This window comes from Schistocerca piceifrons, chromosome 1, assembly GCF_021461385.2.
Source record: "Schistocerca piceifrons isolate TAMUIC-IGC-003096 chromosome 1, iqSchPice1.1, whole genome shotgun sequence".
Taxonomy (NCBI): Eukaryota; Metazoa; Arthropoda; class Insecta; order Orthoptera; family Acrididae; genus Schistocerca; species Schistocerca piceifrons.
Window position 1 is genome coordinate 1,058,369,232 of NC_060138.1, and position 26,705 is coordinate 1,058,395,936.

The 26,705-nt window shown below is 42.7% G+C and overlaps 1 protein-coding gene and 2 non-coding genes across 3 annotated transcripts in view; 1 reads left to right on the top strand and 2 right to left on the bottom strand.

Moving 5' to 3' along the window:
• The window catches only part of LOC124796726, a 1,132,495-nt gene that overhangs the window by 87,198 nt on the left and 1,018,592 nt on the right, over nt 1–26,705 (bottom strand). The gene's annotated exons all lie outside the window — the stretch shown is intronic.
• Trnaq-uug lies at nt 12,912–12,983 on the bottom strand. The gene has a single exon. It is a non-coding gene; the product is annotated as a tRNA-Gln (tRNA).
• Nucleotides 22,646–22,717, top strand: Trnap-ugg. Its single transcript has one exon. It is a non-coding gene; the product is annotated as a tRNA-Pro (tRNA).

A 26,705-nucleotide genomic window follows, 5' to 3' on the forward strand; every position in this document is an offset into this window, starting at 1 on the left:
GATAATCTGATATTTCGGCAGCACGAGTGACTGGCACTCTCAAAGAATTACACTCCGTTGCTCGTAGTGGGCTGAAGTTGTGTTGTCCTTGGACTTTCCCGCTGCCATTACCGGTATGCCTTCACACTTGATACCTGTGGCCGTCGCTCTCTCTCAAACAGAAATCCAACACCCATCCTATTTCTGAAATTGTTAACATGCTTGTAAATGTCGGTGGCTTATCGGAACAAATTGCTACATTAACTCATTTCCGCAAACCGATCTTCTTTTTCGACTGATTTTATGCACTGTTCCTCATCACTCAGTGCGTGCTCAGCCGATTTTTCCGCCTGTCGTAGCCTACAGTTTGGTTTACGTTCCCCGATCCCGAGGTTTACGGGCCATCCTGTCATTCCAATCTACACTTTGCCGCAAGTGTTTAGTATTTGGAGGAGGAGGAGATTAGTGTTTAATGTCCCGTCGACAACGAAGTCATTACAGACGGAGCAGGAGCTCGGATTAGGGGAGGTTGGAGAAGGAAAGCGGCCGTGCCCTTTGGAAGGAAAGCTGCCGTGCCCTTTTGAAGGAACTATTCCGTCGTTTGCCTTAAGCAGTTTAGGGAAATCACGGAAAATCTAAGCCAGGATGGCCGGACACAGGATTGAGCCGTCGCCCTCCCGAATACGAGTTCAGTGTGTTAACCACTGCGCTATCCCGCTCAATCTGCGGATGGGTTACGTTTGTCTTTGACCAAACTGACGCACTCGCTGATGTTGTTGGCGTACTTGTCGTTATGCCGTGTTTTCGGAGTACTCGTTGATAAGCAGTTCTGTACATCGCCTTTGGTATGTGTGGCAGAAAGATTGTTACCAAAATATCTTCTTTAAGGTAGCCGTTTCACCGACTAGAAACGTATCAGGTCGGGATAGTCCACTTTATAAAGTGTAACGGTGAAAGGGATCATAAACGAGAATCTTTGGAAGAAAGATGGCGTACAGACGGATATGTGTAATTGCTACTTGTAAGCGAATGGAATAAAAGAGAACTACATGGCAAATATTGGTATGGAAACCCTACGACATACACTGATTCCTCTCTGGATCACGGGGTCCCGTGTTCGATTCCCGGCCGGTTTGGTGATCTTCTCTGCCCGGGAACTGGGTGTTTGGGTCCTCCTTATTTCATCATCATCATACGTGACAGTGGCTAGATTGCATTGTGTAAAAACTGGACTATGTCAAAATTGGGATTTTTTATGGGCGCTGATGACCGCGCAGTTGAGCCCCCCACAAACCAAATATCATCATCATACTAATTCCTGCTGACGCTGGTCGTCCTATGAATCATCTCATGTTTTGGTTGACACTATCTACACACCACAAGAGTAAAACTGAATGTTTCTAAAAAAACACCAACAAAATGGCATCTGACACTTTCTTAGGAGGAACATGTAGTATATTTGTGACACCCTCGGCCGTTACATTAGTAAGTATTCCGATAGGTTTGTTCTTCGTTTTTAGTGTATGATTTTGGATGCTGCTGGAAGAAACTAGGAGTGCCAAAACTGAAACATGGGTTGCTCAGGCGCCATCTGGAAAAGGCGCGAAGCAGCGGAAATGGCAAAGCAACAATTTTTCAAGCTTCGCCTTTACCAAGTCCATTCCTGCAGAAACTGAAGAGGAGCCAGACAGCAAAGCGTTTACTTTCGCATGGAAGCTGCATAACAGTTCCTTTGTTCCCGAGACGCCGTAATGTGATTTTGCAGGCCACAAGCATGGCTCGTTGGACGTCGTCTGCAGTATTGTCCGGCGTGACGGCTGCCACAACGACCATGCAACAGCATAAATTTTCTCCCGAAACAAGAGTCGCGCGGAGGCTACGCTGCCAGTTGGGTGATTCACGGCGCATGCTCCGCCGTAAACAATACAGCTGCGATTCCTGGGTGACGGTTGGCTAATGCGTCTGGAATTTACGCGCCTTTGCGAATACAGACCCTTTACAAATTTCCTTTCGCAAACTTCTGCCGCCTTCAATGGACGCGGGTTAGAAGAGGCTCTGCATGGGAGTCCATGTCTGAAAATAGAATGTTTCTTCAGTATCTTCATCTATTCATTAAAATGAATACCAACCCAAAGAGAAACAGCAGTCATTGTCCACGAAGCCATAGTTGAGCCCCCCTCCCCTACTTCTTTTACCATATGCGTATGTTACTTAACGCTTTGTGGCCTGAATATTTTTCGTTGACATCGAAATGTTCAAATTTTTATGTCATAGTCCGTTCGAAATTGCTTTAGTATAAAGAAAAACAAAAAAATGTACAGTATACACTGAGGTGATAGAAGTCATTGGACAGCGATATGCACATACAGATGGTGGTAGTATCGTGTACACAAGGCGCAAAAGTGCAGTGCAGTGCTGTGGCGTAGCTGTCATTGTCACTCAGTTGATGCACGTGAAAAATATTCCGGCGTGATTATGGGCGCACGACGGGAACTGACAGACTTCGGACGTAGAATGGTAGTTAGAGTTACGAGACATTCCATTTTGGAAATCTTTAGGGAATTCAATATACCGAGACCCACAATGTCAAGAGTGAGCTGGGCATACCAAATTTCAGGCATTACCTCCCAACGGAGTGGCCGACGCCCTTCAATTAACGACCGAGAGGCGGCGTTTGCGTAACGTTGTCACTGTTAACAGAAAGTCAACACTGCGCGAAATAACCTCAAAAGTCAATGTGGGACGTTCGACTAACATATCCGTTAAGACAGTGCGGCGAAATTTGGTGTTAGTGGGCTATGGCAGCAGACGACCTACGCCAGTGCCTTTGCTAACAGCACGACGTTGTCTGCAGAGTCTCTCCCGAGCTCGTGTCCATTTCGTTGGGACCCTAAACGACTGGAAAACCTGTTGAGATGAGTTCTGATTTCAGCTGTTAACAGCTGACATTAGGGTTCGAGTGTTGCACAGACCCCACGAAGTCATGGACCCAAGTCGTCAACAAGGCACTGTGCAAGCTGGTGGCTTTTCCATAATGGAGTGGGCTGTGTTTACAGGGAATGGACAGGGTCCTCTGGTCGAACTGGTCCAACTGAACCGATCGTTGACTGGAAGTGTTTATGTTCGGCTCCTTCTGGGCCATTTGTAGCTATTCTTGAAATTCGTGTTTCCAAACAGCGATGGAATTTTTATGAATAACAATGTGTCATGTCACTGGGCCACAATTGTTCGCGATTGGTTTGAAGAACATGTAGACAGTTCTATCGAATGATTTGACAACCCATATCGTCCGAAATGAATGCCACCGAACGTTTGTGGGACATAACCGAGAGGTTTGTTCGTGCACAAAGTTCTATACCGGCAACACCTTGAACGTTTATAAGAGGCAGCATGGTTCAAAATTTCAACAGAGGGCTTCCAACAGCTTGTTGAATAGATGCAACATCGACCAGCTGTACTACGCCGTGCAAAAGGTCAGATTGGGAGATATCCCTTGACTTTTGTCATCCCAGTGTATATTTCTACCTTATTTTTTTTTTTTTAATGTGTATGAAATCTTATGAGACTTAACTGCTAAGCTCATCAGCCCCTAAGCTTACACACTACTTAACCTAAATTATCCTAAGGACAAACACACACACCCATGCCCGAGGGAGGACTCGAACCTCCGCCGGGACCAGCCGCACAGTGCATGACTGCAACGCCTCAGACCGATCGGCTAATCCCGCGCGGCTCTACCTTAATTTAATTTTTTAAAAATGAGACTTGAGGCCCGTCAAGTCACAATGGCACAGTTATCAACAAACATTACTCCATGAGAAATGGAATTGATAAAAATGGCTTTTTCTTCCATTACATTATATTGGGAACAGTATGAAAGTATTCTTGATTCCATGTAATACATAGCACAGTTTTTACATCTCCCACGGCTAGCAATAAAATCAGGGCACCAAATCAAAGATTTTAGTTTCAAACTTTATCTGAAAGTGAAAATTTCGAGGCTACTTCTTTTTGTTCTAAAAAGAGATTGGAGATATTTTACGGGATTACGGCTATCGTGAAATTTAATTCCTTCAACTTCTGGGGATTAAGTAGAGGGTTCCTACTGATGGCTGCTATATGGCGTTTTGTCATTTTTCGTTGGGCTGGTCTTAATCCTTCAGGAACCTATTCTGTTTCAGGAACACTGCTTTGATCGTTTGGTGTATCATTATCAGCTGGAAAATTCTCCTGGAGCAACGCAATACCTCGTTATCTTTTAACTACCTTCTCACTTACATCTAGCTGATTTAGAGAGAAACATGTAGTAGCGTGATGACTGCGGAAACGCATTATGAAATGGAGTCGACGAGACATGACAAATTCTGGAGTCAACGTGATCCATCAGTGCTCAACCGCCGCCGTCCAAATATCACTTATACTGGTTACGACTTGACTCATGACATCAATATTTCGTTCAGTGACGCCGCAGATGTAGTCAGTTGGATCGAGTTTAAGTGAACTGGACGGCCACGTCGGCACCCTCATGTCTTTGGCTCTTCAAACAATTCTGAGAATTCAGGAACGATGGAATGGTGCATTGTGATGCTGAAGGTGGAGAGCTTCATTAAACAAACAAACAGATTGATATTATCAGGCAGTACAGACACGCGTCACGGCCTCCCTTCCATCCCACCCCACTAATACAGGGTTATTACAAATGATTGAAGCGATTTCACGTCTCTACAATAACTTTATTATTTGAGATATTTTCACAATGCTTTGCACACACATACAAAAACTCAAAAAGTTTTTTTAGGCATTCACAAATGTTCGATATGTGCCCCTTTACTGATTCGGCAGACATCAAGCCGATAATCAAGTTCCTCCCACACTCGGCGCAGCATGTCCCCATCAATGAGTTCGAAAGCATCGTTGATGCGAGCTCGCAGTTCTGGCACGTTTCTTGGTAGAGGGGGTTTAAACACTGAATCTTTCACATAACCCCACAGAAAGAAATCACATGGGGTTAAGTCGGGAGAGCGTGGAGGCCATGACATGAATTGCTGATCATGATCTCCACCACGACCGATCCATCGGTTTTCGAATCTCCTGTTTAAGAAATGCCGAACATCATGATGGAAGTGCGGTGAAGCACCATCCTGTTGAAAGATGAAGTCGGTTGTCGGTCTCCAGTTGAGGCATGAGCCAATTTTCCAGCATGTCCAGATACACGTGTCCTGTAACGTTTTTTTCGCAGAAGAAAAAGGGGCCGTAAACTTTAAACCGTGAGATTGCACAAAACACGTTAACTTTTGGTGAATTGCGAATTTGCTGCACGAATGCGTGAGGATTCTCTACCGCCCAGATTCGCACATTGTGTCTGTTCACTTCACCATTAAGAAAAAATGTTGCTTCATCACTGAAAACAAGTTTCGCACTGAACGCATCCTCTTCCATGAGCTGTTGCAACCGCGCCGAAAATTCAAAGCGTTTGACTTTGTCATCGGGTGTCAGGGCTTGTAGCAATTGTAAACGGTAAGGCTTCTGCTTTAGCCTTTTCCGTAAGATTTTCCAAACCGTCGGCTGTGGTACGTTTAGCTCCCTGCTTGCTTTATTCGTCGACTTCCGCGGGCTACGCGTGAAACTTGCCCTCACGCGTTCAACCGTTTCTTAGCTCACTGCAGGCCGACCCGTTGATTTCCCCTTACAGAGGCATCCAGAAGCTTTAAACTGCGCATACCATCGTCGAATGGAGTTAGCAGTTGGTGGATCTTTGTTGAACTTCATCCTGAAGTGTCGTTGCACTGTTATGACTGACTGATGTGAGTGCATTTCAAACACGACATACGCTTTCTCGGCTCCTGTCGCCATTTTGTCTCACTGCGCTCTCGAGCGCTCTGGCGGCAGGAACCTGAAGTGCGGCTTCAGCCGAACAAAACTTTATGGGTTTTTCTACGTATCTGTAGTGTGTCGTGACCATATGTCAATGAATGGAGCTACAGTGAATTTATGAAATCGCTTCAATCATTTGTAATAGCCCCGCACATCCCCCACATATGGGTACCACCATCCCCCCCCTCCCCTCGATTGTCTTTGTCTGAAAGATAAAATGTTGACAAGGGCATTGAATTGTCATGTGGTTTCCAACATGCTCGCACACTGCCACCACTTCACGTGCCCTTTTTGCATATTTCGAGGGTCCACTAACGATAATCGCCCACACGTGCTGGTCCCTGTGTGCTGTGCCGTGTGGTGAGAGTAGTGTTGCTGTCAACATTGCTGCAGCCACACGACAGTATCGCGATATCACCGGGTGCTATTGCCGGCGGACCAGCCTGTTGGAGGTTGCTGCTAAATAAGAGTTGCGCTGTGCAACTACTACGGGTCGGTAGTTTTGGTAAAGTACTTAAATAAAGTAGTAAATGGTAGCGTTGGTAGGGGAAGAAATCTAAATGAATGTGTCTGAGAGAAACTGGGAGTCGACGATTTCTCTTTTTTTCTTTTTTGTTTGTTGGTTTGCACATAACTAGAACCGCACATCGTTCAGTGTTAGACCACTGTGTATTTTATATCCTTACAAAACATATAAGTAATATAAATTACTTGAATGCGTAATTTCTCTGCTTATATACAACTAAAGCAATTAATTTTGATGTAAGTACAATCTAGATGCACAAACATAAAAATATATATGTAATTACTGTTGTTATATTGTACTAACAGACAATGATCAAAAGCAAGAGTTTACTACTATTGTTGATAAGTGCGCAAGTTGTTTATGAAAAACAGAAACATGTTTTTTATAAGCTCGCCGAAGTAGTGAAGCGATTTGATATATTTTTGTTTTGTGTTATTTTTAATGATACTCTTTTTTTTCTAGCGCTATCCGATGAATTTGTATTGCCTTTTTTTATTTGTATTACAACATCCCTCTGTGTCGTGTTACAAAGCAACAAATTTTAGAATAAAACCTGAATTAAATATAGCGCACATCTTTCTGAAAGGAATCTGTCGAGGGAATGCAGGACATGTTATTTGGTCTTAAGTGTACCAAAGTGCAAAATGGCTCTGAGCACTATGCGACTTAACTTCTGACGTCATCAGTCGCCTAGAACTTAGAACTAATTAAACCTAACTAACTTAAGGACATCACACACATCCATGCCCGAGGCAGGATTCGAACCTGCGACCGTAGCGGTCGCTCGGTTCCAGACTGTAGCGTCTAGAACCGCACGGCCACTCCGGCCGGCTTACCAAAGTGCAGAGCCACGCCTCTTCACACAGCATTCTTGTATCGCAGGTCACCGTATTTCGCTCTGTGGAATTCAAGCACTTATATTTTGTAATGGATGTCATCAAACCTACATTCAGGACAGTGGAAAAGTTTCATTTTTTTTTCGACATAGGATTGAACAGCCAACCAACCTGTTGCACATAAACGGTAGGTACATTTACCTAGTTTTTGACTCCTACTAGGGGTGTCTTCATCAGAATAAATGTTGCTAAATCCTATAAAATAATACATAGGAAATGAGGTATGACTAAAAACGCATTAACAAAGATGACAATTTTCATGAGGCACAAAGGTTACTTACGCAAAAGTACATTACTCAAAAGCAATAGCCAGAATTCGGAGCAGTTTTGCTCCTGTCAAAAGTAAAATATAACGCTCTAGCCTTTGCCACGTGTGCCCAGCTGGGAATAACATCAGACTGATCGGCCCAGTGGCTTACACTGCTGCCACGAAAACGAGTTGCGCCGCCTATCAGGCGTGGACACTAACATACGCCCATTTCAAACATTATAACAGAAATATTCTTAAAAAAGACAGTTATTGTAAAAACAAAATATAGAGAGAGCTTAATGTCTTTTTAAAAATACACAATAGTCAAGCATATTAAGTATGATACAGCCAACCTTAAGGCTTTACAGAAATTACTATTTCATATTTTGTCTTATGCTCGGTAGGTAGATGACATTTTGATCATATACAGTGGTTCCCGGGAGGGAATTCAGCATTCGTGAATTGCAGAGTAATCATGTAGATGTAGATTTGTTTGTAATTTTTAATAGTCTTCATGAAAAAATTTGCGTCACTTGTGAGTCAGAAAATACCGACCTACAGCTTAATTACTTGGACCTCAGTATTGCTATTGACAACGACAGGCTTTCTTTCAGTATTTTTCGAAAAGCCACTAATACAGATCAAATTGTACCCGCAAGTCCAGTGCATCCTCATTCCCATAAGAAAGCTCCATTCAACCATTCATCGTGCAGGCTCTGTACCTTCGTCACCTGACAAGCTTAATGAAGAAATGATCACAATAAAAACTATTTTCAGTTAATAACGGCTTTGATTCCACCTTAGTTGAGAAGATCTTCAAAGTTAAAACTGACGCTAAAGTGGCCAGTTTTGGCAGCAGTGCTATTCCTGACAGTAACGAGTATAAAAATGTTTTCTCGATACCATTTCCTGGCCCTATTTCGTATAAAATTCGTCGTCTTCTGATTAAAAAATATGAATTCAGAGTTGCCTTTTCCACGAACAACAACTTGCAAAAAAAAATCTCATCCACAGTCTCGAATCCACAGTTGCTCCGATACACAATTCAGGAGTGTATAAAATCACTTGCAATACGTATCCCGTGTATAATATAGGACAAACTGGAAGCCCTTCTAGTTTCATGTACAAGGAACATTTGCTGGAAAAAAGAGGCACTAATTTACACAATTCCACATTTACTCATCTGCTAACTTCCGGACACAAACCGGATCGCGTTGAAGAAATTTCCATTTTAAATAGACAAAAGGAAGGTCAGAGGCCCAATGTATTGGAAGAGATAGACGTTTTCAAGCATATTTCTAAGAACGATGGTCTCATCCTCAGTGAACAGTTACAACTATGTAACAAAAATTTTTTCAGTGGTTTCAATTCACTGCTCGTGGAATTTTGATTCCTCTATTTTTACTAAATTTTCCCTGATTCTGGTTTCGAAACATTATTTTCTGCTAATCTCTTAGATATGTGCTGCAGAAGTTACATTAATGCAGATATATCTAGATTGTACAGCTGTTTGTAAAATTTTTTCTACGTCATTCTGTCTTTTACGTAATAGTAATTTCTGTAAAGCCTACCAGACGACTCTTTTATACAGAGTGATCAAAAAGTCAGTATAAATGTGAAAACTGAATAAATCACGGAATAATGTAGATAGAGAGGTACAAACTGATACACATACTTGGAATGACATGGGGTTTTATTAGAACCAAAAAAGTAAGTTCAAAAAATGTCCGACAGATGGCGCTTCATCTGATCAGAATAGCAATAATTAGCATAACAAAGTAAGACAAAGCAAAGATGATGTTCTTTACAGGAAATGCTCAATATGTCCACCATAATTCCTCAACAATAGCTGTAGTCGAGGAATAATGTTGTGAACAGCACTGTAAAGCATGTCAGGAGTTATGGTGACGCATTGGCGTCGGATGTTGTCTTTCAACATCCCTAGAGATGTCGGTCGATCACGATACACTTGCGACTTCAGGTAACCCTAAAGCCAATAATCGCACGGACTGAGGTCTGGGGACCTGGGAGGCCAAGCATGACGAAAGTGGCGGCTGAGCACACGATCATCACCAAACGACGCGCGCAAGAGATCTTCCACGCCCCATCCGTCGGACATTTTGTGAACTTTTTTTTTTGTTCTAATAAAACCCCATGTCATTCCAAACCTGTGTGTCAATTTTTACCTCTCTATCTACATTATTTCGTGGTTTGCTAAGTTTTCAGATTTATACTGACTTTTTGATCACCCTGTACTTACTCTGTTTGACTACTGTGTATTTTCAAAAAGATATTTTCTATTTTGTTTTTAAAATTAACTGTCTTTTTTCAATTATTTCTGTTACAATGTTTCAAATGGGCACACGTTATTGTCCGCGCCTGATTGGCGGCGCAACTCGTATTGTTTTCGTGGCAGCAGTGTAAGCTACTGGGCCGATCAGTCTGATGTTACTCCCAGCTGGGCACACGTGGCAAAGGCTAGAACGTTATGTTTTGCTTTTGACAGTGTAATGCAATTTTACATAAGTAAGTTTTGTGCGTCATGAAAATTGTCATCTTTGTTAATGTGTTTTGGGTCATACCTCATTTTCTATGTATTATTTTATAGAATTTAGCAACATTTATTCTGATCAAAACATCCCTAGTAGGTACTGAAACCTAGGTCAATATACCTACCGTTTACGCGCAACCGGTTGGTTGTTTAATCCTTTGTCGAAATTAGTATATGGTTGCTGAATAACAGTCGTGTTCAAAACTGTAAAGTTTCAATTTTGCTATAAATATTGTTTGTTTGTAACAGGCTGAAGAATAACTAGGTGGAACAGGTTACGTGACCCTTTGTATAGCCTCACTTAGTTACTGGAAAGGGAGTCAGTAACGGTATGGTGGATTGACTGGAAGGGAGCACTGCAGTCACAATTTCCAGAATTAGCCAAGTCACGTAATATGAGCAGTGAAACAGTTTTATTTCTCTTCATTTCGAAAACAGGCGTGTATACGTTGAGGCATTCGATTTTGTTGTTGTTAACAGGAATGAGAAAGTGGGAGAGCAAGACAACCATAAATTTTAAATGTGGTGCGTATATCTATGACCTCAGCTACGGCATACGGGAAAGGTGATTATCGCTGCTACAGCCGTAGTAGATCTGCAGTCGTGAGTCATAGTTTTATTCTACATAGATTCTTAAGACTTCTTAACGATTTTGAATCTTAGTCATGTGTGTTTCCGCGTTCATGATCAGCATTTGGATTATGAACAACAGCTGCCAGAACGTCCATTTCGTTCGCTCTGCTCGTTTCAGGTTTACCGTATGCGTAATATTTCAATGCCCTTCCAATAATTTTTTTTTCTACACGTGTGAACGACACAGGCAGAATGAAAGCTGTATTTCTTGTGCTACTGTTTTACGCTGGTATCACGTCAGAGCAACGATCTCCTTTCCTCCTTATCCGACGATGTGTTGCTGATTGGATATGAAATCACGAGCTTCCGCGTAACACAGCAATCGGTTTCATGTTCCAAGCAATAACTCTTAAGCTCTAAGTATTGTAATTTTTCCAGTAGTGCTAATCGCATTTTGAAAAGTGAAACTTTGAATTCGTATTTCTTAGTTTAGAACAAAAATTACTATATTTCTATTTGTAAAAGTGAAGTTGATATCGATATACCTGTAATTAACACAGCAGTATTTCGTGTGAAGCTTTTCACAACCTCATCTGAACGAAAACAGAAATACTGTATCTTAAACTATGTAGGAAATTTGAGATGAACAGCTTGTCTCACACACCCTGTACATCAGTTTCCAAATTTCACAGCTGAATTTTAGTGAATAAAATAGCATGAAAACTAATGTTTCGAAAATGACAAGGACGTTTAGGAATTATAAGGTACTTTTACGACAGATTGCTTTTAAGTTGCTTGAATGAGTGCATGTCCACGTAGATTGGCTTACAACCTGCCCGGTAAAATTCTACACAGGTAAAGGCGCACATCATCCTGTCAACAAAAAATCCGACACACTTTGTAAGTAGAACCGAACCCGCCCGGTTAGCCGTGCGGTCTACCGCACTGCTCTCCGGCACGAATCCGCCGTCCGGTGTGCCAGCTAGTCTATGGATAAAAGCGGTTTTCCATTTGCCTCGGCGAATGCGGGCTGGTTTCCCTTATTCCGCCTCAGTTACACTATGTCGGCGATTACTTCGCAAACACTGTCTCCGCGTACGCGTACACCATAATTACTCTACCACGCAAACATTTGGGGTTACTCGTCTGGTCTGACGTTCCCGCGGAGAGGGGGGGGGGGGGGGGGGGGAGGCCTCCACTGGGGGCCGAACAGCACAATAACCCTGGGTTCGGTGTGGGGCGGCGGTGGGGTGAGTGGACTGCTGTAGCCCGTTGTGGGGTTGTGAACCACTGAGGGCTACGGCGGGGACGAAGTCTCTTCGTCGTTTCTAGGTCCCAGTTCAATACAAGTACAACCGACAAACCACACAAAGCTAAGCAACGGAAAACAGAAAGGGAAAGAAAATTAAAAAAAGACTTACTTCCTGAACGTAGATGGAAACAACTGAAAGAAACAGTATTCACTATTTTTGCAGGCTCACGTAGCGCCAGTTTCAGACTTGTGCTCATACTCGAAGTGAAATAGCTAAATGAAATACTGAGAAAGGTGAGTTCACACTTCGATTTTATATTGTCAGTTACGACATTGTTAAAGTTATGAGAGTTTATTACTACCATAGCTCTTAAATTAATTGCATAATACAAGTTCTCAAGTTTTCCGACATTTGCGATTTCTTAGAAGTTACACTAAAGCAGTATACTAAGTACTGATGTAAACATATTACTATTATTGCAATATTTCACATTTTACTTTATTATTCAAATGCATCTGTGTCAGGTAAACCTATCGATGATCCTAAGTAGTAGTCACATGGGGAAAACTACCAAACTGTCTCCATCCTCCCCCTTAAAAACACAACACGCTGTAACTCCCCTGTCCATTTAAGAATTGGCCATTTAATTGCTCTATCCTCGTACAGATTATAGTAAGAGTCAAAAGTGAGTCAAGAACAGTTGTAATAATTGTTAAGTCAGATGCATAGCCGCTGTCAGTTTGCAGAATGCCCGTATAAATTTTGAAACGGAGATAATTGTCGTTACTTCCTACATTGGAAAATGTTCGTATCTCTTTACAAGAGCAATACAGCGCAGCAACATACATGCTGATAAAGTTGCCAATCCAGTGCGGCGGCAATACGAGCAATAGTCGAATAATATAATATGTTTCATGTAACTGCTGACATAATCCAGAAAAAAAACCCGAATCGTCATCCGCGACACATACAGAGCCGAGTACGATAATTAACACAATTTAAAAATATTAGGTCCCACCGAGATTTGAACTCGGATCGCTGGATTCAAAGTCCAGAGTGCTAACCATTACACCATGGGACCGCGAGAGCTAGCCGGTTCATAGTGGTGTACTTCACGGAAACACACAGCAGTTCGGCATCTCACAGATTGGCAGTAAATTATTAGAGTCAGAAAACATAAACCACACAGCTACATTCTGCTGTAGTAGCTTCAGTGTTTTCAAATATTCAGTGCTACGTGTCTTCGCTGTTTATGAAAGAGCCAAAAAAAAGTCTAAGGACAACTGCAACAATTTCAGATTATTTTTTCCTTTCGTTTGTGTTTACGATGTTTCACGATCGTTCTGACTCACTGTCAGTTGCTTTGATACGAAGTAAAATGTAAATGAGCTGCTGATAATCAATAAAGTATTAAATTTGTTATTCATTCTGAATGTTCAATTGTTTGTGGAGGCTTTCTGAAAGATAGCTACATTATTTGGTTTGGTACACTGCTTACAATTTAGCACTTCACTCCTCGATATAGTTCTATTGTATTTTTGCTGCACGTTACCGTAGACTACGGTAATTTTCTCACCAAAACGCTCTTGCTTTGTACGGATGCATAATAACATTATTTTCAAATTCTAATGCAACTTCCCTAGTTATTTGGCTTTCATTCGCGAACATAATATCTGTTTTCGTGCTTTGGCCTAATTACCGTGAGAGCTTCACTGAACCTTCATAAAGTTCACTGTTATGGCTTCTTAACGTTAATCTTGCTAGGTTTCTATCTGTGACTATCAAAAAATTCATTGTAATAACAAATTATCTGTTATTGCCGCCAGCTACTTGATGATAATTAGTTTATTATTGTACTACATGTTTCGTGCTTTTTCCGATCTTTAGGAGCAGTTGATGTAGGAAATTGAAACTTAAAGGTAAAACAAACAACACTGTCAAGAAACAAAGAATATTATGTAGAACACAGTTTTTGCAAATGTGCATGCAATCTCTACAGATGCTGTTACGTATTATGGAAGACTTTTTTATACTTTCTATTTACTACCTGATGGTGGAGAGGGGGCCAAATACCAGGCAATCTGATACAGGGAAGGGGAATCCCAACGGGGAATATTCAGGAAGGGTTTACCAATTCCTACATTTGCCTTACAACCAAGGAAAACCTCCGGGAAGTCTCGGTTATGATTCTTCTACAGCTACGTGACTACTATGCAGTTCAAACTTGAATGCGTGGAAGACGGTTCATCGAACCACTTTCACACTATTTCTCCACCTTTCTCTGCCTAACAGCACGCAGGTAAAATAAACACTTAAATCTTTCCGTGCGAACTCTCATTTCTGTTATTTTATTACGGTGATCAAATCTCCCTATGTAGGTGGACGCTGACAAAATATCTTCGCATTCGGAGGAGAAAGTTGGGGATTGAAATTACGCAAAAAGATCTCACCGCAACGAAAAAGTCTGTGTTTTAAATTCACGAGACTCACCCCTATTTCGCGCTTATAAGAAACGAGCTGCTCGTATTTGAACTTTTTAGATGCCCTCATTCAATCCTGTGTAGTAAGAATCCCATACTACACAGTACTATTCTAGCAGAGAACGGACTAGCGTAGTTTAGGCAGTCTCTTTAGTGGATTCGTTGCATCTTCTAAGTATTGCCGGCCGAGGTGGCCGAGCGGTTCTAGGCGCTACAGTCTGGAACCGCGCGACCGCTACGGTCGCAGGTTCGAATCCTGCCTCGGGCATGGGTGTGTGTGATGTCCTTAGGTTAGTTAGGTTTAAGTATAGGGTTATTACAAATGATTGAAGCGATTTCACGTCTCTACAATAACTTTATTATTTGAGATATTTTCACAATGCTTTGCACACACATACAAAAACTCAAAAAGTTTTTTAGGCATTCACAAATGTTCGATATGTGCCCCACAGCCAGAAATCGCATGGGGTTAAGTCGGGAGAGCGTGGAGGCCATGGCATGAATTGCTGATCATGATCTCCACCACGACCGATCCATCGGTTTTCGAATCTCCTGTTTAAGAAATGCCGAACATCATGATGGAAGTGCGGTGGAGCACCATCCTGTTGAAAGACGAAGTCGGCGCTGTCGGTCTCCAGTTGTGGCATGGGCCAATTTCCCAGTATGTCCAGATACACGTGTCCTGTAACGTTTTTTTCGCAGAAGAAAAAGGGGCCGTAAACTTTAAGCCGTGAGATTGCACAAAACACGTTAACTTTTGGTGAATTGCGAATTTGCTGCACGAATGCGTGAGGATTCTCTACCGCCCAGATTCGCACATTGTGTCTGTTCACTTCACCATTAAGAAAAAATGTTGCTTCATCACTGAAAACAAGTTTCGCACTGAACGCATCCTCTTCCATGAGCTGTTGCAACCGGGCCGAAAATTCAAAGCGTTTGACTTTGTCATCGGGTGTCAGGGCTTGTAGCAATTGTAAACGGTAAGGCTTCTGCTTTAGCCTTTTCCGTAAGATTTTCCAAACCGTCGGCTGTGGTACGTTTAGCTCCCTGCTTGCTTTATCCGTCGACTTCCGCGGGCTACGCGTGAAACTTGCCCGCACGCGTTCAACCATTTCTTCGCTCACTGCAGGCCGACCCGTTGATTTCCCCTTACAGAGGCATCCAGAAGCTTTAAACTGCGCATACCATCGCCGAATGGAGTTAGCAGTTGGTGGATCTTTGTTGAAGTTCGTTCTGAAGTGTCGTTGCACTGTTATGACTGACTGATGTGAGTGCATTTCAAACACGACATACGCTTTCTCGGCTCCTGTCGCCATTTTGTCTCACTGCGCTGTCGAGCGCTCTGGCGGCAGAAACCTGAAGTGCGGCTTCAGCCGAACAAAACTTTATGAGTTTTTCTACGTATCTGTAGTGTGTCGTGACCATATGTCAGTGAATGGAGCTACAGTGAATTTATGAAATCGCTTCAATCATTTGTAATAGCCCTGTATTTCTAAGTTCTAGGGGGCTGATGACCTGAGAAGCTAAGTCCCATAGTGCTCAGAGCCATTTTTTCTAAGTGTTCCGCCAATAAAACGCAGTCTTTGGTTCGCCTTGCTCACAACATTACAGTATCTGTTTGATCCTTCCAATTTAAAATGTTTGTAATTGTTGTTGCTACGCGTTTAGTTGAATTGACAGCGTTTAGATTTGCATGGCTTGAGCCAGATGCAGTCGCTTGCCCAGTTTCACAGAAAGCCTCTCAGCCTGCAAGATCCGCGAATTCGCAGACGATGGGATTAATGGTAGCTGGGAGCTCCAATGCTTAGCACGTGATGGAGCCCCTTAGGGATATGGCTGCCAATGCACTTACTGAGAGGTATCATTCCAAATGATGAGTGGGTCTTTCTTGATGTCTGGAAGATTACAGGATAGAACCAACTGGAGGTGGCGGCTGATGACGGTACTGATGGTTTTGGATCGAAAGAGATTCTTGAGCTGTGGGGGCGTAATGTCATCTTTTCTTCTTCCTTCTTTTGCTGGCGCCCCGCTAAATGGAATGAATTACTCTTGGCTTCTCGTGTGTTATCGCTGGTGAAGAGTCTTAAAAACACGCCGGACCGTGTGAAGTTGGGAAGTGTCTGGGTACGTGGCGAGAGAGCAACACAGACAGTGATGGACCCGTCAGCTGTGTGGGCCGTTGTCCTGTTTGTGCAGAGACTGATAAGTTGCGAGTGTACCGTTAGTGGCTGCATCGAAGTTTTCACCACGTGTGCTTCAGCTAAATTGTCTTCTCTTATGTCAATGCTGGCGTTTTGCATTGAGCTGAAATTATTGAATAACGACGTCTTGATGTAGCAGCGGTTGCTATCGCTCGCGCTGTAATATGCCCGCCTCTGTGACTCTCGCTTTATGGATCTCAAAGTTTTCCCCCGTTGCAATTATTGTTAACCGCAACTGGTCTGTTGTAAGTTTGATCCATTTTATGGTTAGTGCTTTTTCCGCACGTGTAACGGTCGTGGCTTGTCATTACAGGTGCTAGTCGAAGTTTTGCCTTATTGTTACTTGTTTAGGCCACAAGCTGTTTGGTACTTTAAATCTGATGGCTTTCAAATGCTGTAATATGCATTTCCTGAGAGCCGTAAGGCCGATTGTTGTTACCCTAGTGTTTAATGAAATTGGGTATTTGGTGTTGTTAAATTGCTCATACGCTCTATGGTAAATCTGGTTTATTAAGTGGTTGTTTTGAACGACTTGGGATATTTTCTTGGGTTTATTATTTAATCTTTTAATTATTTCAAGGAAATTTGTCGAACTAATGTACGCGGTTCAAATTGCGTTTTAGATTGTTCTGAAATCTAAGTGTCATGGAAGAGAGCCTTACATGAAAAAGCTAGGAGTTGAGTATCACCTCCTAGAAGTAAGCTTCTGTTTCTCGTAGAAATTTCACTTTGGCGCAAACAAGTTCAAAAATGGTTCAAATGGGTCTGAGCACCATGGGACTTAACGTCTGAGGTCATCAGTCCCCTAGAACTACTTAAAGCTAACTAATCTAAGGACATGACACACATCCATGCCCGAGGCAGGATTCGAACCTGCGACCGTAGCGGTCGCGCAGTTCTAGACTGAAGCGCCTAGCCGGCCGGAGTGGCCGGGCGGTTCTAGGCGCTTCAGTCTCGAACTGCGCGACTGCTACGGTCGCAGGTTCGAATCCTGCCTCGGGCATGGATGTGTGTCATGTCCTTAGATTAGTTAGGTTTAAGTAGAGATAAATGTCTAAATGTACTTTTATTCTTAAGGTTTCTTTTATTAAATTTTTTAATACATCTTACCTCGTGAGCGACCCCTATATTTATTGAGCAACAGATCATACGTTCATCATTTTTAACACATCTGTTTTTTCACTCATTTAACGTAACATCCCACAATTCCGGCACTGATTTATGCATCGCTTTCGTCTTGACTTGAACTCATTTTCCACACAACAACAAACCTAACCTAATCTGACCTCCTTGGCCTATGTAGCACGCGAGAGACTGTCGAGGGCATTTTCAATACCGCCCACAGACTCCACAGTATTTCCGGGCAGCAAATATATTTCAGAAGTTTTTGATGTCCTCAATATTATTGGATAACCTCCGAATCTCACCCCTACACGTTCAATATTATTGCACATCAACAAATATTGCGCAGTAGTATTGACGTTTATGGGGCGCTCTACACGCCTCCTTCAGTCGCCCGTGATGTTACTTTCTTTTCTGTTGAACGTTCACCCTCCAGCGTGACATTCTGTGTTCTGTTAGTCAAATTCAAACTGAGTCAGTACATATGTGTGAAGACATGTCCGTTAGTAGTCGTCAGTGCAGTAAAATGTGGAACGTTTTTAGGAAATCTTAGAGACCACATTCGGGCCTTCTGTTGTATTAGGAAACAAAGAATCCACAACTGTCAAAAATATTAATTGGTATTTCAAAGTGCGTACGGGGCGCGGGGGGATAAAATAACAGTAAAAAAGAAAACAAAAATTTCAAAGTGCACCAGGAGGTATAAATGAAATGCATTCAGATCGTGCAGTATACAGGGTGAGTACTGGAAGCACCACCCAAACCACAACAAACACTGAATAACCAATTACGCAGACCGGAAGTGAGGAGAGGGGCTGGTGGAATTGGTTAACACAAACCATTGAGAAGTATTATTTTCAACACATACTTAAGTTTTTTTTAAAATGGCAACCTGTTATTATTTTTAGCACAACTGAAAATAGAAACAAATACTTAATCAATGCTGTTTCTTAGATTGTAAAATATTAATTACATCCACAGTAATTTGTAACAAAGCTGACGCTTGAGTAAATCGTCAGCAGTTCAGTCGTGTGTATCGGAGAGAAACGAATTAATTTGGGATACAAAAAGAACAGCGATGTAACGTAGGTACAGAAGAGATATGAACAGCACTTTACATCCACATGCTAACATTTTTATTAGTCTTTTTCTCTGAAGAATACTGTACGGCACTGATCTGTTAGGAGAAAATGTATTGACATGAGAATATAGTTAAACTTACAAATTTGTATTTTGTTTTCTATTACAGAATGTAAAAGTGTGTGTCCTGACATTTCAGGACAATACATGTTCAAAGTGGTGTCCATCATTTGCTGCAAACATTTGCAATGTACCGCGTAGTGAATGTCTTACACGACGCAGTACATCTGGTGTAATGTTGCCGTAAGCTGCCTCAATACGGTGTTTTATGTTCCCTGGGGTTGTAGGCACATCACAGTACACGTTTTGCTTTAACGTACCCCACAAAAAGAAGTCTAAAGGTGTAAGATCAGGAGAACGGGCTGGCCAATTTATGCGTCCGCCACGTCCTATGAAACGCCCGTCGAACATTCTGTCAAGGGTCAGCCTAGTGTTGATTGCAGAGTGTGCAAGAGCACCATCATGTTGATACCACACACGTCTACGCGTTTCCTGTGGGACGTTTTCTAGCAATGTCGGCAGATCATTTTTTAGAAACTAGATGTATTTTGCAGCTGTTTGTGTGCTTTCAATGAAGTGAAGACCAATGAGATGGTCGCCAATTACTCCGCACCATACATTTACATTCGCTGTCACTCTGCCTGTCGAAGCAAGCGAAGATTGTCCAAGGACCAGTAATCCGTGTTCCGTAAATTCACTGCACCATCGTTTGTGAAATCTGCTTATTCGGTAAACAGGTAGAACTGCAACGCATTCTCTGTGAATGCCCACTGACAGAAATTCACTCGATTGTTAAAATCATCTCCATTTAATTGCTGATGCAGCAACACATGATACGGGTGAAATTTGTGACGATGAAGTATGCGCGTTACACTACTTTGACTAATTGCACTGCCTCTAGCGATGTCACGTGACTCGTGTGTGGGTTCACGGCAACAGCAGCTAACATACCAACTGCTCCTGCTTCTCCTATGACGGGTTTGTTAGTAACCTGTTTGCGTGTTACGACCATATCTGTTGCATACAATTGTTTGAGATGTTTTCAAATGTGCGACGCGTTGGATGATGTCTGTCCGGGTACCTTTCTGCATACAACCTGCAGGCTGCAGCTGAATTTTGTCTACACTCGTCATAGATGAGTATCATCTCTGCCTTCTCAGAGTTAGAATAAACCATTTTCACAGTTATTACAATACTGTACACACTGTTGTACTTGCGACCTTCTCACGTTTCTACTGTGCGTACTTCTGTCCTTACTTGTGTACAATACACCATCACAAACGTCCCATAACACAATGTGCTACAATTATTCTGAGGACAAGGACTAATTCAGCAAGCGCTACATGCAGACACTGAGACAGCCAAACTCGTAAACATCGTAGTCGTCGTAAAAATACCCCTACAAATCTTGTTTGTTACAACATGCGACTGAACATCGGAGGTTTCAAGCGTCAACTATACGTTCACAAATTACTCCGGATATACTTAACATTTTTCATTGTAAGAAACGGAGTGATCAGGTATTTGTTTCTATTTTCAGTTGTGTTAAAAATAACAGGTTTCCTTTTAAAAAGACATAAGTATGTGTTGAAAATAATACTTACTTGCATTTCTCAATGGTTTGTATTAACCAATTCCTCCACCCCCCCTCCTCACTTTCGGTCTGTGGAATTGGTTATTCAGTGTTTGTTGTGGTTTGGAAGGTGATTCCAGTGGTAATGTTAGGTGACTTACCGTGTTTAAATAAATGGCTCTGAGCACTATGGGACTTAACAAATGGTTCAAATGGCTCTGAGCACTATGGGACTCAACTTCTGAGGTCATTAGTCCCCTAGAACTTAGAACTAGTTAAACCTAACTAACCTAAGGACATCACAAACATCCATGCCCGAGGTAGGATTCGAACCTGCGACCGTAGCGGTCTTGCGGTTCCAGACTGCAGCGCCTTTAACCGCACGGCCACTTCGACTGGCGGGACTTACCATCTAAGGTCATCAGTCCCCTAGAACTTAGAACTACTTAAAGCTAACTAACCTAAGGACATCACACACATCCATGCCCGAGGCCGGATTCGAACCTGCGACCGTAGCGGTCGCGCGGTTCCAGACTGTAGCGCCTAGAACCGCTCGGCCACTCCGACCGGCCAGTAAGTAAGTAAGTAAGTAAGTAACATTAAACAGCAGTAAGTATACACGAAATCTGCAGGTGGGAAGGCAATGGAAGACTGAAATTTGTTGGTAGAATCCTGGGAAAATGCAGCACATCTATGAAGCAAACGGCATAAAGGCCCTCCAGGGTTTGTAGCGTAGGTGTCACTTGAGCTGTTTAGCATAGTAGGAGACAGTGGTGATGTAATATCGAACTTGGGTTCGCGTTAAATACATAGTTTATCACTGAACCAAATTGAAAAAAAAGGGGGGGGGGAAGGTGCTATTTAGTACTCAAAAGTCTACTGCACTAATACTCCCAGAGGACTTCGTGCAAATCAGGTACCTGAACAATATAGGATGGTTGGAGGAGACGTTTACATGATCTATTCTGAAACTGAGAGAAAGCAAATTCCGTTTGATCATTCAGTAGCAATTATTTGTGGCCCTTATGCTTTTTTATACACTAAGATTTTGGAAAGTATCTGTTCCCTCTATTACGAGTGCAGTATTTAGACACCTGTGGAGTATTTATGGCTGATTTCTAAAAAATGTTTCGTTAAGCTGGAGGCTGTTTCTTTCCTGCATCCGGAGGTTCCTTCACTCTGTGCCTAAATACACCTCTATTATTATTCGTATGTAGCACCAGCCACATTGCTGACAAGTGATTTTAAATACCCCCCTTCATTTATGGGGAATATTTGTGCAATTAAACGGATTCGTGGTTATTGCCTCTATGATATAGTAGATGACTAAATACTTTGTACTTCCAAGATGTTGGCTATTATCGTGAACTATCTGTCAACGAGGCACCACTCATCTATTCTTGCTTGGAATTTAGGCTACCACTGTGTGAAAGTAAATGTTGCGCAGTAAACTGGAAGGCAGCATGTTTATGGTTTTTTGGAAGTTCTAAAATAGCTGTAATGTAGTCTGTGAAGGTGTAAGCCGTATTTTAAATTTTTGGCTTCGTATGTGGACGTATGAAGGGCAGTCAGATGAGAACGAGACAGATGGAAAATTAATTATTTCGAAAGAAATCACCATAACTGTTAATACATTTATCCCATTGTGAAACAAGACGGCCAGTGCCTTCATAGAAAAAAGTTTGCTGTTGCCTACGGAAACATGATTGTACCCACGGGTGCACCTATTTGTTCCAAGCTAATCGACGGCCACGGATGTCTTTCTTAGTGGTTCCAAAAACGTGGAAATTGCATGGTGAGAAACCTGTTCTCTTCACAGTGAATTTTGTGTTTTCATGCAGCTTTTTCTTTCGTAATAATTACAATGTTTTACCAAGAACTCACAGTTAAGTCAGCAAAAATCTTACAAAATATGTGTAACGAAAAGCGGTTACTGGTTATTGAACTGCATTGTACTCCGTCTTTATATCATAAATAAGCGCTCCCGCTGAGACAATTGACTACCCAAATCCGGCACGAGCTATACGATAATGAGATGAAAGTAAACGTGGTATTCAAGTGTGTGAAGAAATAAGTTGTTACATGCGTATAGCGTGAGAGACTATGTATGCATGTGCGTGCGCTAGTTGTATAGCTGGAGGCCAGGCACCGCTTCACGACTCGACAACCACGCAGAGAACGAACCGCGCGCGAGGAACTGGGATGCTTTCACATGCCTTATCTAACGGGCTCAGTGGTCTAGGGGTATGATTCCTGCTTTGGGTGCAGGAGGTCCCGGGTTCAAATCCCGGCTGAGCCCTTCTCTTTTTCTCATGGCTTTAAGAAAGGTGCTCGCTTTCAAAATTAACTCTTTCTTTCGTTTGTATATACTAAAGGAAAGTTTGGCAAGAAGTTTATGTGTTTACCGAGCGCAACTCTATCGCCGATTTTAATCCGATTTCATTTTTCACAGGAGAATATCCTTCCAATTGAATCTCAATATAAGCGCAAGTCTGGTGCGACACAATTTGTATGTACAAGTTGTGTCGTCTTTTATTACCAAAGGAACTGGGGCAATGAGTCAAGATACGATTGCTGTATATAGACCTTGCGAAAGGTTTTCTCTTGTGGTGACAGTGAGATTCCTTGAACGTGGTCTGATAAGCTAGCTGTGTTTTCCTCATGCGGCTAGGGGCCATAAATTTTGGTTGTTGGTAAAATGACAGTAAGTGTTTACCACAACATATAGCACGTTTCCCTCACTATGAATTTGCTAGCCTGGTCTCCGATCAATATCAGGTCTTGCCTGGCTTGCTTTTCTTACGGCGAGTCCGATAGCCAACAGAGGGAAAGAAATGGGCTGCTATTTGCAGGCTCAAAATGGTTCAAACGGCTCTGAGCACTATAGGACTTAACATCTATGGTCATCAGTCCCCTAGAACTTAAAACTACTTAAACCTAACTAACCTAAGGACATTACACAACACCCAGTCATCACGAGGCAGAGAAAAATCCCTGACCCCGCTGGGAATCGAACCCGGAAACCCGGGCTTGGGAAGCGAGAACGCTACCGCACGACCACGAGCTGCGGACTATTTGTAGGCAACTCAAGCGTTAGGGTGCGTGATTCTCTCAGTCTCATAATCGGGAAAATGAGTCTTTGTCAGTCTAATAGCAATGTTTTGCACAAAAGATTGCACGTTATAATATTCATGGAAGTTCACAAAAACATCTCAACACGATTTTGATGGCAGTACAATGAAGGCTCACAAAAATATCTCCACATGATTTTGACATCAGTACGAAACCGAACGCAGATGTTTCCCAGACCGAGTACCACGAAACATCAACTTGCAGTAAAAACGTGATGTCGGCGTCAGTTATTTCTAGACTGAATTTACAAATATTTCTTGAAGCTGTTTTAAACTTTAGTTTACATTAAAGTACATCATACTAGAACTTGTGAGACTTACACAATGTCAGCATGAAAAGCTAGTCACGAACCTGTGAGCTAGCTTATCTGTTTCGCGCCTGCCCTCTCAGGGCGCTCTTGTCATTGCTCGGTTCTGTCCGCCAACGATTTATAACGTTACATGAAATCTTTAATTAAGCTCTGAGCGCGAATTTAACGTTACTGAAATCATAACTCGAAAGTCGTCAGTGTGTGTAACGTCGTCAGCATAGTTGGAAGTCTGTGCAAACATTCAGACTGTAAATATAAATAATCAAAGTTATGCGCATGGCTCCAAACCAAGTAGGTGAATTACTGCTGTCTCTCCATACGCCGTGGTTAGTTACTGCTTCTAAATATTCGCTCCATCTTTCCCAAGCTTCGTGACCATCTACAGCTTTGTGGGATGGGTAGGTCTAACGGTCTTGACTGCTCGCTAACTTAGCAGTAGTGTGCGCCTTCAGATACCGTATAATAAAACATGAGAAGTAAAACGTGGGCTGAAACATGGCATAAATGTCTCACACTCTCGCTATTGAAAAGTAGCTCAAAGGCAAACAAGACATCAAGCTCTCACGGAATTCGTGTTTCCACAACCTGTATTTGTTAAGAATCTTTCCCGCAACGAACAATTCGGATTGACTGGCAAAGAGCACAGGGCACTCCCGTTTTTAAAAAGATTAAAACACCGGACGCACGGAATTACAGACCTATGTATCCAACGTCGTCTGCACTAGATGCTTGGGCATATTTTAAACTCTTAACTTTACGACGTTCGTGGGGGAAAGTAGCTATCAAAGAAAAAACGCGGTTACAGGAAAAACCACTCGTCGTGAAACACAGCTCGCTTTTTTCATAACTTTCCTTTAGAAACAAAACGTGCTCGTGTAGTGTATTCTGCATCGCGCCAGCTGGCGAGATGGGAGGTGAGCGAGAGACAGACCGGACCCGCGAGGCGGATTAACGACGGCGGTTGATGCACTGACCAGCCTCAATCTGCTTTTTCGGCGGGTTCTCGTCCTCGTTTAGACAAATGCCGGGCTGTTCCCCACTTTCCGTCTCAGGAAACAAGATACACAAACAGTTAAAATACCATCACACACACAACTGAGTTTACAGAGTTCTCACACGCTTTCTCTTAACTTCCTTTTCTCAGGCAACCGACGGCTGCGACGACAAGAAGGGCACCTCAAAGTTAAATATAAATAAATCTGCCAAATTTGAGTACAGCAGAGTCCATCCTAGACGCGGTAAACACTGTTAAGAACGAGAAGAGTTATCTTGGAAATAATAGACGCAGGCGAAGATAGAGATTCCATCTTAAGTTTCCCAACGAGTTTCGACGACCACATTGTTGACCGATAGCCGAGGTAAGACCATGCGCAATATAAAAATAGATATTGCCGCTAAGACGTTTTGAGTAATATAACCCATTACGTCGTATTGCTCAACAGAAGCGATCGGGTGTGCCACACAGAAGCCTTTATAAAAGTGAAAATGATTTCAGTATGCCTAAAAGATTTATCGGTTATGGCTTACAACACACTACGATTATTTCCTAGCGATGCTACCGAGTGGCAGGCATCGTAAAATTTGATTAAAAACAAGATACACTCTAAAACAAAAACAACAAAAAGAAACACGCAACACGAAGGAATTATCCGAATGAGACGGAAATCGGTAGACGTAATCGAGACGTACAAACAAACAAATGATTACAATTTCAGATAAAAATTCTACGATATGTTCAAAAGAAAGAGTTTCACAAATTGAGCATGTCAGTAACTCGTTGGTCCACCTCTAGCCGTATACAAGCAGTCATTGGGTTTCACATTGATTGACAGAGTTTATAGATGTCCACCTGAGGGATACCGTGGCAAATTCTGTCCAATTGGCGCATTAGATCGTCAAAATCCCGAGCAGGTTAGAAGGCCTTGACCATAATGCTTCAAACGGGGACGGATTTGGCGACCTTGGTGGGCAAGCTAGGGTTTGGCAAGCACGAAGACAAGCAGCTGAAAGTCACCCCGTGTGCGGACGGGCATTATCTTGCTGATATGTACGGTCAGTTGTCTCGCCGTGAAGGGCAAGAAACGGGGGTGTAGAATACCATCGAAGTACCACTTTGCTGTAAAGGTGCCGCCGATGACAACCAAAGAGATCCTGCCTTGAAATAAAATGGCCCCCAGACCATCACTCGTGGTTGTCGGGCCGTATGACCGGCGACATTCAGGGTTGTATCCAACCGCTGTCTGGAGCATCTCCAGACATAACTGAAGCATAAGATTGGCACGGGGGAGAACTGGATAGGGAAATTTGGAGTTTATTAAGTAAAGTATCAGGATTGTGAAATGAAGTATTTGGGGCAAATGTGAAGAAACTTTAAAATGATAATTTGTTCAAATGGCTCTGAGCACTGTGGGTCTTAACGTCTGAGGTCATCAGTCCCCTAGAACTGAGAACTACTTAAACCTAACTAACCTAAGGACATCACACACATCCATGCCCGAGGCAGGATTCGAGCCTGCGACGCCGCGCGGGATTAGCCGTGCGGACTAGGGCGGTGCAGTCATGGACTGTGCGGCTGGTCCCGGCGGAGGTTCGAGTCCTCCCTCGGGCATGGGTGTGTGTGTGTGTCCTTAGGATAATTTAGGTTAAATAGCGTGTAAGCTTAGGGACTGATGACCTTAGCAGTTAAGTCCCGTAAGATTTCACACACATTTTGGGGTTGGGGGGTGGGGGGGGGGGAGGGTTGGGTTGTTTGGGGGGAGAGACCAAACTACGAGGTCATCGGTCTCAACGGATTAGGGAAGGACGGGAAAGGAAGTCGGCAGTGCCCTTTCAAAGGAACCATCAA